Raw genomic sequence first — 12,569 nt, forward strand, 5'->3', positions numbered from 1 at the left:
GTTTCTTTTTCTTAAAAAAAAAAAAAAAAGTCTTGTGCTTGTAGATGTATGAAGCATGCTTTTTTAATTATCTTTATCCTTTCCTTTAAATATCAGCAAGGTTTTGTATATGTTGTCTCTGTAACTTACAAATAAGTCAGTTAGGTGAAAAAGCAGTTGAATTGATTGATGCCATGTAGAAAACATAATTTAATTTTAAAAATTTCAGCCCATGGCTTTTTTTTTTTGGTTCCTGTCTTAAAAACTTTTTTTTGTCCTTCGAGGTACTAGTCTGTGCTTGTTTTTCATCTTTGTTTCTTCCTCTTCCTCTTTTTAGAATGTCAGTATTCTAGAGATTTAGTTTTAAAACGGTTCAGTTTAAGTGAAAGGGGAGAAACCTCTGCTGTAGATTTGGAATTTGGCTAGTATGTGCAGTCTTGAGGTAAGATAGTGGAATCCTAAGAACATGAACGCTTCTAATGATGAACACAAGAGTTGTTAAAAATATACTCTTTGGGAGCGCCTGGGTGGCTCAGTGAGTTAAAGCCTCTGCCTTCAGTCAGCTCAGGTCATGATCCCAGGGTCCTGGGATCGAGCCCCGCATCGTGCTCTCTGCTCAGCAGGGAGCCTGCTTCCTCCTCCTCTGTCTCTCTCTCTCTCTGCCTGCCTCTCTGCCTGCTTGTGATCTCTTGTCTGTCAAATAAATAAATAAATAAAATCTTTAAAAAAATATATATATATATATATACTCTTTGGTTTTAATTTTCATAGCTTCCCTCTGTTGGTCAGTTAGCTTCTCTTGTGACATGACTTCAGCTCCTAGCCTGAGAAGAAGACCACAGGCAGAGAGACAAAGACATGCTTGCGATTAGTAGGTGTAGTAAGCAGAATTCCAAGATGGCCCCACGGCACCCACCCACTGGTGTGTGCACCCTGTTTATCCCCAGGGTTGGGGCTGTGTCACTCCTGTGGTTAGCTTATGATGCATAGCACAGTTAGCTTGGACAGTGAGAGCTTATCCTTGGTGAACTTGCCCTCATCATCTAAGCCCCTGTAAAGGCATGAAGGAAGATTCAAAGGGAGAGAGAAGGATTCCACACATGGAAAATGCTCTACCTCTGGTTTGGAAGATGGTGGGGGCCAGATGGCCAGGAGTGGAGGTGGCATCTAGGACCTGGCAGCGGCCCCCAGCTGATAGCCAGCAAGCAAAGGAGTCCACAGTGCTGCGATTACAAGTAAATAAAATCAGCCAATAGCCCGACTGAGCTTGGAAGCCAGTTACTTGTCAGCATCGGGAAAGGAAGCCTCAAAGGCATCTTGATTTTTGCCTTGTGAGATGTTGAACAGGGAACCCAGCCACCGTGCCCAACCAACGTCAGGCCGGCAGGGCTAAGAGCTAATGGATATGTGTTGTTTTAAGGTGCAGAGTTTGTGGCAGCCCTGGAAAACCGGTGCATGCGGGAAATCAGGCAAAAAAAAAAAAAAAAAAAAAATGTAGGTAGGTAATTGCAAACTGTTATTATTTAGGGAAAAAAAGTCCCAAAATAACTCAGAATACGCTCCTATTAAGAGCCCCCCGTTATAGCTTGTAAAGCTGATTAGCCACAGTTAATGACAGCTACGGGAGCTGTTCACTTTTCTGGGCAGAGTTTAGAGTGGTTTCTCAAACCGGGGCTTGGTGCTAAATTGCTCTCTTGCAGGACATTGATTGTATGATGGTAAAGGAGAATATGCAGAACAGGGAGGAGGAAGCCCCTTCCTTCATGCTTATAAATGTTCTGACAGTGCCTTTTTATTTTAGATTTTATTTCTTTATTTATTTGAAAGACAGATTTTATTTATTTATTTGACAGACACACGTAGGCAGAGAGGCAGGCAGAGGGTGGGGGGAAGCAGGGTCCCTGTTGAGCAGAGAGCCTGACTCGGGCTTGATCCCAGGACCCCAAGATCATGACCCAAGCTGAAGGCAGAGGACCAACCCACTGAGGTACTCAGGCACCCCTGACAGTGCTTTTAATTTAGGGCTCATGAACTCGGGGGAGAAGGGGGAGCAGGAGAACATAGGTGAGGGAGTTGTCTGGGTGGAAGAGATGGGGCTGGGGTAGGGAGAGAAGCTGTGGGGAACGAGAACCCAGGCCTTCTTAGAAGGGACAGATGCCCTCAGCAGCAGCTGCCTTACCCACAGCACTCTGGGTCTGTGATGCCAAATCTTCCAGATTTCCAAGAGAAGCTGGCGCTCCAGAGATGTATATGGAATCACCCATTTTTAATGTTGGCAACCAGCTCAAACTTCACAGGTTCCCAAGGTGATTGTTGAAACATGTATATAGTCAGACCATGATGGTTAGCAGCCTCCCCAGTATGGCCCAGGGGAGAGAGGATGCGTTGGGGAGACAGAGAATGGGAGGGTGTGAGCTTAGTGAGGACCTGGAGTTTCTTTTCTTTTAAAGATTTCTTATTTATTTATTTGACAGATAGAGATCACAAGTAGGCAAAGAGGCAGGCAGAGAGAGAGAGAGGAGGAAGCAGGCTCCCTGCTGAGCAGAGAGCCCGATGCCGGGCTCGATACCAGGACCCTGGGATCATGACCCAGGCTGAAGGCAGAAGCTTTAACCCACTGAGCCACCCAGGTGCCCCCTGGACTTTGGTTTTTGTTCACCGTCCTGTCCTCAGAGCCAGGAGCAGGGTCTGGCACCCAGTGGGTGCTCAATAAATGCCAATTTGCAAAAAATATCAAATGTGATTGCTTTGGCAATAGATGCTTCTAAAATCCATTTACTCTTACTGTCGTGACAGGGTGCCACTCTGGGCTAATGCCGGGTCCTTCTGGCCTGCCCACTTACTTTCTTAACCTAGAGTTCCGCTCAAGGACCGTGTGGGAAGTCATTAACTACAAAAGAAGACAAGCCAGTATTGGGCCCTTCTGCCTGGCTGGCGCCCTCCTAGTCCCTGGTGTGCATCTCAACTCCTTTTACCCTGACCCAGATTTCTAAATGGGTCCTCATATGACCTGCGTCTCAAAGAGGAGGAGATGGTCTCAGAGAGGTGAGGTCAGCTGCTGGAGACCACACAGCTAGTAAAGGATGCCCTCTGCTTGATTTGATGGTCAGGCCTCTGCCCTTCTACCTGCCTGCTCCTCTGAGCGTGTTTGCACACTGCCAACCTCACCTTGCTAAAGTTACAGAATCTCTGGTCCCACCTCAGACCTATCCCGAACAGAATCTTTGTTTCAGGCACATAATCTTGGTGATTTGTACACATTTCAAAGTTTGAGAAGCATTGTCCTACCTGGCAGGGTTCTAAACTTTGGGTTTTCATGAGCCACTTGTATGGATTTGGCCAAATCGGACAGCTGAATGTATTACTCATCTTTTCCATTTCCATATATTTGCTTAAAAAGAAAATGCACCGGGTAAAAACAGACAAACAGAAAACAAGCAAAAACACACAGACAGCAACTGTGTGGCAGTATGGTAACATGATTCTGGTAAATAGCTATGAAACTCTATTCATAGTGCTATGCTTCAATAGAAGAATGAGACTGTTTTCCGTGAAGAGAAGACAGGCGTTAGTAACCATCTGTGCATGTAAGTTACCCGTACCTTACATGTAAGCTGCACCATTAATAATAAACTGTAATGAGATTGTAAGACATTTCTCCATGGATCATTAAGGCAGTGTTCCAAGTTGGGTCACGATGCTGTGGCAGATTGCAAAAATGGCCATGACGTCTTCCCGTCCCTGCACCCATGCCCTAGAAGGGTGCGCTGGCCCAGCAAGGGGTGGGCCTGTTTCCACATCCTTTAAGTGTGGGCTTGACAATTTGACTAGCTTTGCCCAAAGCTGTGCTAACCCATCAGACCCTGCAGAGACTTGGAAAGTGCCTGTGTGTGGGGTCCTGACCTCTTGCCCTTCTTGCAAACTTGAGACCACAAGCGGAACCAAAAGAGTTACTGATTTAAGCAACAAAGGTTTCAGATGGTTTGTCAGGCTGCTTGAACTCACCAACGTGACTCTTCTCAAACATGGTTTACAAAGCAATCATTTCCACATTCAGAAGCAGATCAGAGTGAACTGACGCTGTTTTGATTCAGTCTTGCCCAGTCATTCTTCCTTTGAAAACCGAAACCTCAATACTGAGTATCTGGGGGAGGGTGTTAAATGCCAGTCCTTTTGTGTTCAGTAGGGAGATGTACCAAAACCGACCTGACAGTGTCCCCCTCAATGATTTGTAGATTTCTTCTCCCTCTACTGGGAAATCTTCACCCTGGGCTACAGCTCCCCTGTTGCTTTGAAATAAGACCATACCGCAAACACCACGATGTCTATCATTACTGGTGGTTTGCAGTGAGATGTTGGTCCTTGGTTATGGCTTGGAAGCAGTGCCGTGCGTGTGCTCCTCTTTAGTGAGGGTGAGATACGATAATACGTGTTTCCCATCACAAGGAATCCCATGGAGAATTATGACAGCAGGTCTTTTAGAAGTGTAAATATGCACCACTTACTGGGTTTCCTTGAAGAGTTTGAATAAGTGCTTTGTCATTTTTTTAAAAAGCCAACTAACATCCACGGGCAGACTCCCCGAAAGGCAGCCTTAAAAAAAAAAAAAAAAAAAGCTTTAATGAAATATAGTTTACCTACCATAAAGATCACACATTTAAAATGCACGTTTTCAGTGAGTTTTGGTGCAACCGTTACCACGGTTTAATCTTCGAACACTTCCATGACTCCCACCCACGAGCTGTCCTTCCCTGTCTTCCCTGCCCATCCATTCCTACATACCTGCTAACCTGCTCTGTATCTCTGTGGGTTTGCCTAGAAGAGGACATTTCATGTACTCAGAATCCTAGCACATGTGGTCTTTTGTGACTGCTTTCATTTAGTAGAATGCTTCCTAAGGTTTATCTATGATGTCCCACATCTACGCGTTGCGTTCTTTTACTGCTGAGTTAAAGGCCGTCTTCTTCTGTCTGCATTTTGTGTATCCATTCATCATTTGTTGGAAACTGGGATTGTTCCTACTTTCTGGCTATTATGAATAATGCTGCTATGAAAAAGCATGTAGTTTATTTTATATGGACATATGCTTTTATTACTCTTGGGTGCATGCCGAGGAGTGGAGTTAGTTAGCCGTATGGCAATTTTATGTTTAACCATTTGAGGAACTGCTAGACTGCTTCAAAAGTGGCTGCACCATTTTATTTCCACAAGCAATGTATGAGCGTTCTGATGTCTCTGAATTCTCACTAATGCTTGTTATAATCGGTCTTCTGATTATAATTATCCTAGTGGGTGTGAAGTAACAGCTTATTATGATTTTAACTTGCATTTCTCTGATGATTGAGCATCTCTCCGTGTATTTGTGTATCTTTTTTTTTTTTTGAGAAATACCTATTTAGATAATTTATCCATTTTTAAATTGGGTTGTCTTTTTGTTGTTGAGCTGCAGTAGTTCTTAACATACTCAGGATACAAGTTCCTTATTAGAGAAATGATTTGCAAAAAATTTTTCTCATGGTGTGGGTTATTTTTCTCCTTTTTTATAGTGACCTTTGAAACATAAAAGTTTTTAATTTGATGAAGTCAAATAATTTCTTTCATTGTTTGTGCTTTTGGTGCCACATCTATGAAACCATTGCCTAACTCAAGGTCACAAAGATTTACTTATGTTATTTTACTCCTATGAGTTTTATAGTATTAGCTCTTATATTTACATGTGTGATCCATTTTGAGCTAATTTTTCTGTCTGGTGTGAGGTAGGAGTCCACCTTCATTCCTTTGCATGTGGCTATCCCGTTGTCCCAACACATTTCCTGAGTAGATTCTCTCCACATTGATTAATCTTGACACCCTGCTGAATTAAAGCAGCCTTTTGTTTATCAGCACCAGTCGGATTCTAGAATTTGAGTTTTTGTCTATTTATTGGCTTTCTGTGTTATAGAGAAATATTCCACTTTTGAAAGACCAAAAGCACACACAAAGATACACATAAACACAGACATTCAGAGACTTACACACAACTCACTTGCACGCACAGTCTCTGCTTTACCAAGGACCCATTTGTACCCTTTAACACATAGAGTAATAATATTAGAAGAAGACAGTAGGTTGATGCCTTGATTCATCTATGACTGCAGCATTAAGTTATAGTAGCTCCTCTGCCATATGCCAATAGCTAAATAGTTTACGACAAACTGTTTATACCATTTCACTTTTTGGTAGATAAGTATGTCATCCTTGGCTTCCTGAAATGTTGCAGTATCCGAGCTGTGCACAGAATTAGGAAGGTTTATGGAATGATGCATCAGTTTTATGCAGAGTAGTTACCAGGGGATTAGAGAAGGAAAAGGAAACCATGTACAGTCTTTAAATATTTTATTACAAGGAGGATTGGGTGGCAAATTGTTTCTCAAAATGAGGAGCATGGAATGGTAGGATCATTAATCAAGGAGTGTCTCTAGAAGTCAGCTTGTTTCCTAGGCCCAGGAGGCATAAAGTAGTTACATAGTTTAATTTTCCAGCTGTAGGCAGGCTACCTAATTATTCACCTGTTCAGTGAAGACATACTGAGCACAGTATATGCTAGGCACTGTGCTAGGCACTGTGCTAGGCGCTGGGGGTATCCATGATGGTTTTCAGTACTTTCTTATGAGACTTCATTACAAATATAAATGTAATATGAAAATAGGATAAGTGCTGTACAGGAGGCAATATCATGGACACTAAACGTGGATCAAGGTTCCTGGGTTTGAATGCCAGTTTTGTGTGGTTCCTGAAGGGTCATGTCTCAGTTTTCTATATAAAGATGGGAATAATCACAATATATATGTTTTAGAGTTCTTATGTGGATTTAATATGATAATGTAATCCATGCTTAGAACCTGGGTCATAGTCAATATTCATTCAATCAGTAAGTAAGCTTACATGATACTGGATATTCTGTAATTCTGTATATTTAAAATGGATTTTTTTTTTCTAGAGAGGGATGAATTGGATTCTTTCTCTTTCAGTTTCAATTATAAAAGCAATAAGTTTCATGGTAAAAGATTACATAATGGTGAAATGTTAGATTACAAAGCAAAGGCCCTTTTATTTATTTTTAAGATTTTATTTGAGAGACAGTGCACTAGTGTGCAAGGGGTCGGGGAAGGGGACGAGCAGAAGGGAAGAGAGAGGGACAAGCAGACTCAGATGTGGGACTCAGAGGTGGCCTGATGTGGGACTCAGAGGACCTTGAGATAATGACCTGAGCCTAAACCAAGAGTCTGAGGCGTAACTGTCTGAGCCACCCAGGTGCCCTCTTTTTTTTCTTTTTTACTCCCTTCAGTACCAATTCTCTAGAGGCAGCCAAACTCAAGTTTGTTATCCCTCCAGATACATGCTGTGCATCTAACAATGTTTATACATAGACTGTGAGGTTTGTTTTAACATGGTGGGGTCATGGTACATATATTACACTTCTATAGTGTTTTTAAAAAAATTAATACCACGACCTGATTTTTTTTTCTATATCTGTCTACATAAATACATGTTCGCTTCTTTCTTTTCTTTATTTTTTTTTTTAAAAGATTTTATTTATTTATTTGACAGAGATCACAACTAGGCAGAGAAAGAGGAGGAAGCAGGCTCCCTGCCAAGCAGAGAATCCGATGCGGGACTCCATCCCAGGACCCTGGGATCATGACCTGAGCCGAAGGCAGAGGCTTTAATCCACTGTGCCACCCAGGCGCCCCTGCTTCTTTCTTTTTATTGGCCTAGTCTTTCATTGTGGGTGTATCATCCTACCTAGGACCCTACTGTAGAAATCTATATACATCGGTGATGATGTTCGTGATAACCCAATTTAACTTGTACAGACATCATTTTCCCATTTCTCAGTTGCCAAATTTTCTGCTGCTGCCCTTCTTCCCAAGTGCAAATGGTCTTCCTCTTAACTTTTGTGTACTGCTGATACCACCTGGGACCCTCCCCCCCCCCCCCCCCCGACACACACACTGAATGCCAAACCCATCTTGGAAGGATCTCAAAATCTGAATTTTCAGCAAACCAAAAGTTCAGTGTCAAATCTAGAATCTACATAAGCAACATGTTAACAAAGACAACAAAAAACGCACAGCAGAAATACTTTCTCTGTAGAAATATTATCTCTGTAGATAGCTGCAAATCTTTTGTGTTCAGCCCTGCTCTTTGCTGAAAGGGCAAACTTTTTTCTTAAAATTATGGTTCATCTAAGGACATTTTACTGTTAATCAGGAGAAGATCATTATATTCTAAAAGATTTTAGATGGCCTTGTTCAGTTGCTCCTTAATTATCTTAGTAAGAGGTTGCGTAGAGGAGCAGCTTGGTAAAAAACGTGTATAAATTCTGTAGGCTGGCCCAGCAGTCATATTTCTGATTTGATAACTGTGTATCTTTGTTGTTCATTTGGAAATTAATGTCACTATTATATTAATGTGACTTTCTAATGCCTTTTTTTAAAATATCATAGGTAGTGATTTGGAAGTGCAAAAAGCTGTTTCTTTACACGAAAATCCTGAAGGGCCTTCACATTGATTTTTCTCTGGTCTGTGTCTCCTTGCTTCACAGAGGACGACGCTGTGGGTTTAACTAAGTGGACGTCACTCGCAGCCCATCCAGACCTGCCTGGTGAGTATTCTGCCCACCGCGGTAGAGTTTCTAGTTGTGGCATTCTAGAACTTTCTACACAGTGAATTTCCCCTTGATTTATACTGAAGTACTGAAATGCCTCTCAAAACTGATTCACAGACACTTTCCTTCATGCAGTGGAGCATTAATGCCCCAGCACTTTCCAGATTCTAGCTCATTCATTCCACTTCATTCTTTACTAGATTTTCTACTTGCTGTCTGTGGTAATATGGCCTGCATTTAATGAGCAGTCTGGTATTATTTAAGTAACTATCCTTTGCAGTTCTTTCTGAGGAGAAATGCATGACTTGCGTTCAGTCCTATGTAGATGTTGTTTCAGAAGATTCCCACAGATGTGCAAAAAAAAATCACAATTGCGCTTACGGTCAGACACTGTCCGTTTTGTGGGAAACTATCTGTGGAGATGATATAAATAAATTCTCTCCCAGTGCCCCTCTAGAGTTCCATTTTACAAATCTTTAAAGAAATTCTGAAGTGGGAACCAGAAGTATCTTTATATGGCCAATTCTTTTTATTTACAAACTATAACTTGCCAGTGCTTCATTCTAGAGCTGGGATCCTGGTGAATATGAGAGATTGTTCTTTCCTGACCCCTTAATCAGATTCCTGTTTCCTAATTGCTGTCCAAGGGCAACACTTGGACTCTATATTGTTTCTTACTTCAACAGACAAGAAGTCATTTTATAGTGAACACCTGAAAAAGAAAACCAACTTTATTCTTTATCTTGGTACGTGAACTTCAGGTTCCAGGCATTTGAAGTTAGTGTTACTTTTTCCCCTCCACACTGCAAGTCCTGTCACACACTCCTTCCAGCAGGGTCTGTAGCTGATTTTCTTCCAGCCTTTCTGGGAGGGGAGAGAAGAATCACACTTCTCTAAGAGATCGGCTATTTAATGCTGACATGAGGATATCAGGAAAGTAGATTTATTATTGAATGTCCCTACCTATTTTTAGTCAAGGCACTGTTATTTACTGCTTCACGATGACTCATAAACCATATCCTAGCAGGCAAACCAGTGCTGGGGTAGGGGGTTGCTACATAATTCTCCAGAGACTTTAAATCAGTGTAGACATGACATCTGCTTTTTAGCCTTTATTGCATTTTTCTGGACTGCTCACTGTCTCTGCATAATAGTTGTTATCCTTAAGAAATAGATCATTTTCATCAGCTGATTATACATGAAGAATTATGTGCTTAGCAAAAATAAGCACTTGATAAAAAAGTTTTAAAAAGACAGAAGTTTTTTGTGAAATATTCTAAGTTCCAAGAAGAAGCTTCTCTATATGAAGTGCTGTAAATGCCATGTGCTTTATTTTACAAAGGCTCTGAATGGTTTGGGGGCCTAAGACAGCTAACCTAGTATGTGGGCTCCTTTTCTTTTCCCACCTTAAAATAGGATCGGATTGGAATCGGGGCCCCACATGTCACCAGGAGGTGGTCGTCCTTACCTTAGTCTTGCCCTCCTCCCAAAGAAAGAATTTCTTCTTTTACTTCCCTCTGTCCTTTATTTAAAAATTCTGCAAGTTCAACTCTAGGAACATTTGATTGTTGGGTATCTTGTATTAAGAGACAGGTTTTTCTTGGCATTGAATTGAAATTGTATTCTTTTATAATCTCTTCCCATGTTCAGAATTGGGAACTTCTAGAGCTGGGAGCTGGAACTCTTCTGGTTTTATCTTGAACACCTGCTTTATTTCTCCCTGATTCCCATCATCAGTACCTCTGTGCATTACTTCAAAACATTAGTTTTAGGCCTGCTGTGTGCACAGTAGGCATTCAGAATGTGTTTTAATTCCTGTAATGGCACAAGGTGAATATATTCTTATTCATGTCTCATTCAGCTTGGCTTTTTATCAGTATTAGGCATCTGCTCCTAAAATAGAAAATATTTATATATAGACCAAAAGGACTACTCTTGGATTAATTACCCTCACCTTTATAATTCTAGCTTCAGGGTGTCTTTTGGTGAAGAGGAATCTGTATGTGTAGTCAAACCAAAGGTGGTCTTCAGATTTCATGGAAAGAAAGAGAACAACCTGTGATTCCTTCTTTCCTGCGGTATTGCAGTTTGGAAGATTTACTTAAATTTAGGGATGCTTGCTTTCTGAATGATTTTAAATTGTTTGTAGTAAATATTGATTATGCGCAGAATTTATAACATCAGGTAGGGAGCTTACTAAACTTTAATGTTGAATTCTCTTTTCTTTTTACCTCTACTCTGGAGCCTTACATGCTGTTCTAATTTCTCTCACACCTGGAGATATAGACATAGATATATAGTGATGTGTGTGTGTGTGTATGTGAAGCCAGCTATTAGCATCTTTTTTTAGACCTAAGACCTGTGTTCTAGCATTGCTGCAATGCTCTTTAGTAAAAAAGATGATTCTTATTAAGATGTAGATAGTGCAGTTATTTTAAACTCCTAAGTATTATATATAGATGCCCTTGTTCCTGGTACAACAGGAATCTGGTTTCATGTTTTCTTACAGCGCCTTCATGCATGACAAGAGTCTTGAGCTGAGCTCTCTAGAAACCAGACTCGAGAGGAGGGATTTTTGTGCAAGTGTCTTATTAAGGCAGTGCTCCCAGGAGAAACAAATGAGTTGGAGAGAGAGGGAAGAAGCAAGCAGGGAAATACTTCAAGCAGAGTCCCTGCGTCAGCCTTGATCCTGGAGGAAAGCTCTGGAACATGATGGCTCCTGAAAACCTCTTCCTTTTGCCTCAGGGTGGGGGGCTGGTGTTTTCTATCCCTGCCTCAGCCTTCAGCAGTGGACTAGTGGGAGAGGGGTTGTGAACTTGGGAGCATTTTGGTTCTTTGCACCTGCGGGCGAAGCATCTCCAATAGTTAAGGGACATTCCTCTGAAGAAATAGGCAAGTGCCATTCCCTAGAAGCAAAACACATATAAGCTGTGAGATGGGCACACAGGACAGTGGAAAGGGACCCAGTGCTATCTGGCCGGGACCCTGGATTGTCTGCTTTCCCTAGCAGCATGCCAGGTTATTCCCTCACCCCTGCACACCCATTTTTTCATCCCTGAGGCTTTTAGCCATTTCCTGGGACAAGTCTTCTGTACTCTCAGGAGCACTTTAAATGCACTTTCTTCCCTAGAGAAGGTAGTAAGCTACTGCTTCAAATATCCAAGTCCTAAAGAGATCGCAGTGTGGAGATACCAGTGAATTAGTCGTTGTCAGTGAATAAAATGTCTATATATATTAGAGTTAAAAAAAATAAAGTCTGAGACTTCAAAGGCTTTCCTGAGATGAGCATCATCTTGAATAATGATTTTAGTGCCCTAAGAAAAGGAGGCAAGGATATTGTGTGATTGTACGATTGGCAGTTACTCCGCTAGTGGCATTTTTGAGCATACATACTAAATGTTATTTTTCTTTCTCTTTTAACCTTCCTTTTTATGCCCTAATATTTGACCTTTGCCCTTAAGAGTATTTTCTCCCACAAACTTTTTAGGGAGATATAGATGGTGTTTCCTTGGCCACCTTCAATTCAGTAGAGCACAAAAGTACAATCCAGTGGAAATTTCAGGTGAGCCCCATATGAAATTCCAGTTTTTCCTATAGCCTCATTAAAAAAGTAAAAAAAGAATTGGTTGTTATAGCAGCCTGAGCTGGAGGCTGGGAAGTCCAAGATCACAGCTGAAACTAATTTTAATAATCTCTTTAGCCTAGCACATCCTAATTATTATTTGAACATTTAATTAATAAAAACATTATTAATGAGATTTTTACGTATCTTTCATCTGGTGAATATCTTATACTTAAATCTCAGTTTAGACCCGCTATATTTCATGTCCTCAGAAGCCACATTTAGCTAATGGCAATGTGCAACTTCAGAATGTGAGAGAAAAACCTGGGTAAGAGGCTTCCTTCCTCTGAGATAAGACTTTGTTAGCGCGCCTGAATC

The 12,569-nt window shown here is 41.3% G+C and overlaps 1 protein-coding gene across 7 annotated transcripts in view; it reads left to right on the forward strand.

Annotated features, from left to right (window-relative positions):
- PLCB4 (phospholipase C beta 4) overlaps positions 1 to 12,569 on the forward strand; it is a 411,299-nt gene that overhangs the window by 155,243 nt on the left and 243,487 nt on the right. For all 7 annotated transcript variants that reach the window (XM_059134009.1, XM_059134005.1, XM_059134003.1 and 4 more), the window contains one exon: positions 8,567 to 8,626. The gene's annotated coding sequence lies outside the window, so the exon portion shown is untranslated. The remainder of the gene's footprint in view (positions 1 to 8,566; positions 8,627 to 12,569) is intronic.

Source organism: Mustela lutreola, chromosome 9, assembly GCF_030435805.1.
Source record: "Mustela lutreola isolate mMusLut2 chromosome 9, mMusLut2.pri, whole genome shotgun sequence".
Taxonomy (NCBI): Eukaryota; Metazoa; Chordata; class Mammalia; order Carnivora; family Mustelidae; genus Mustela; species Mustela lutreola.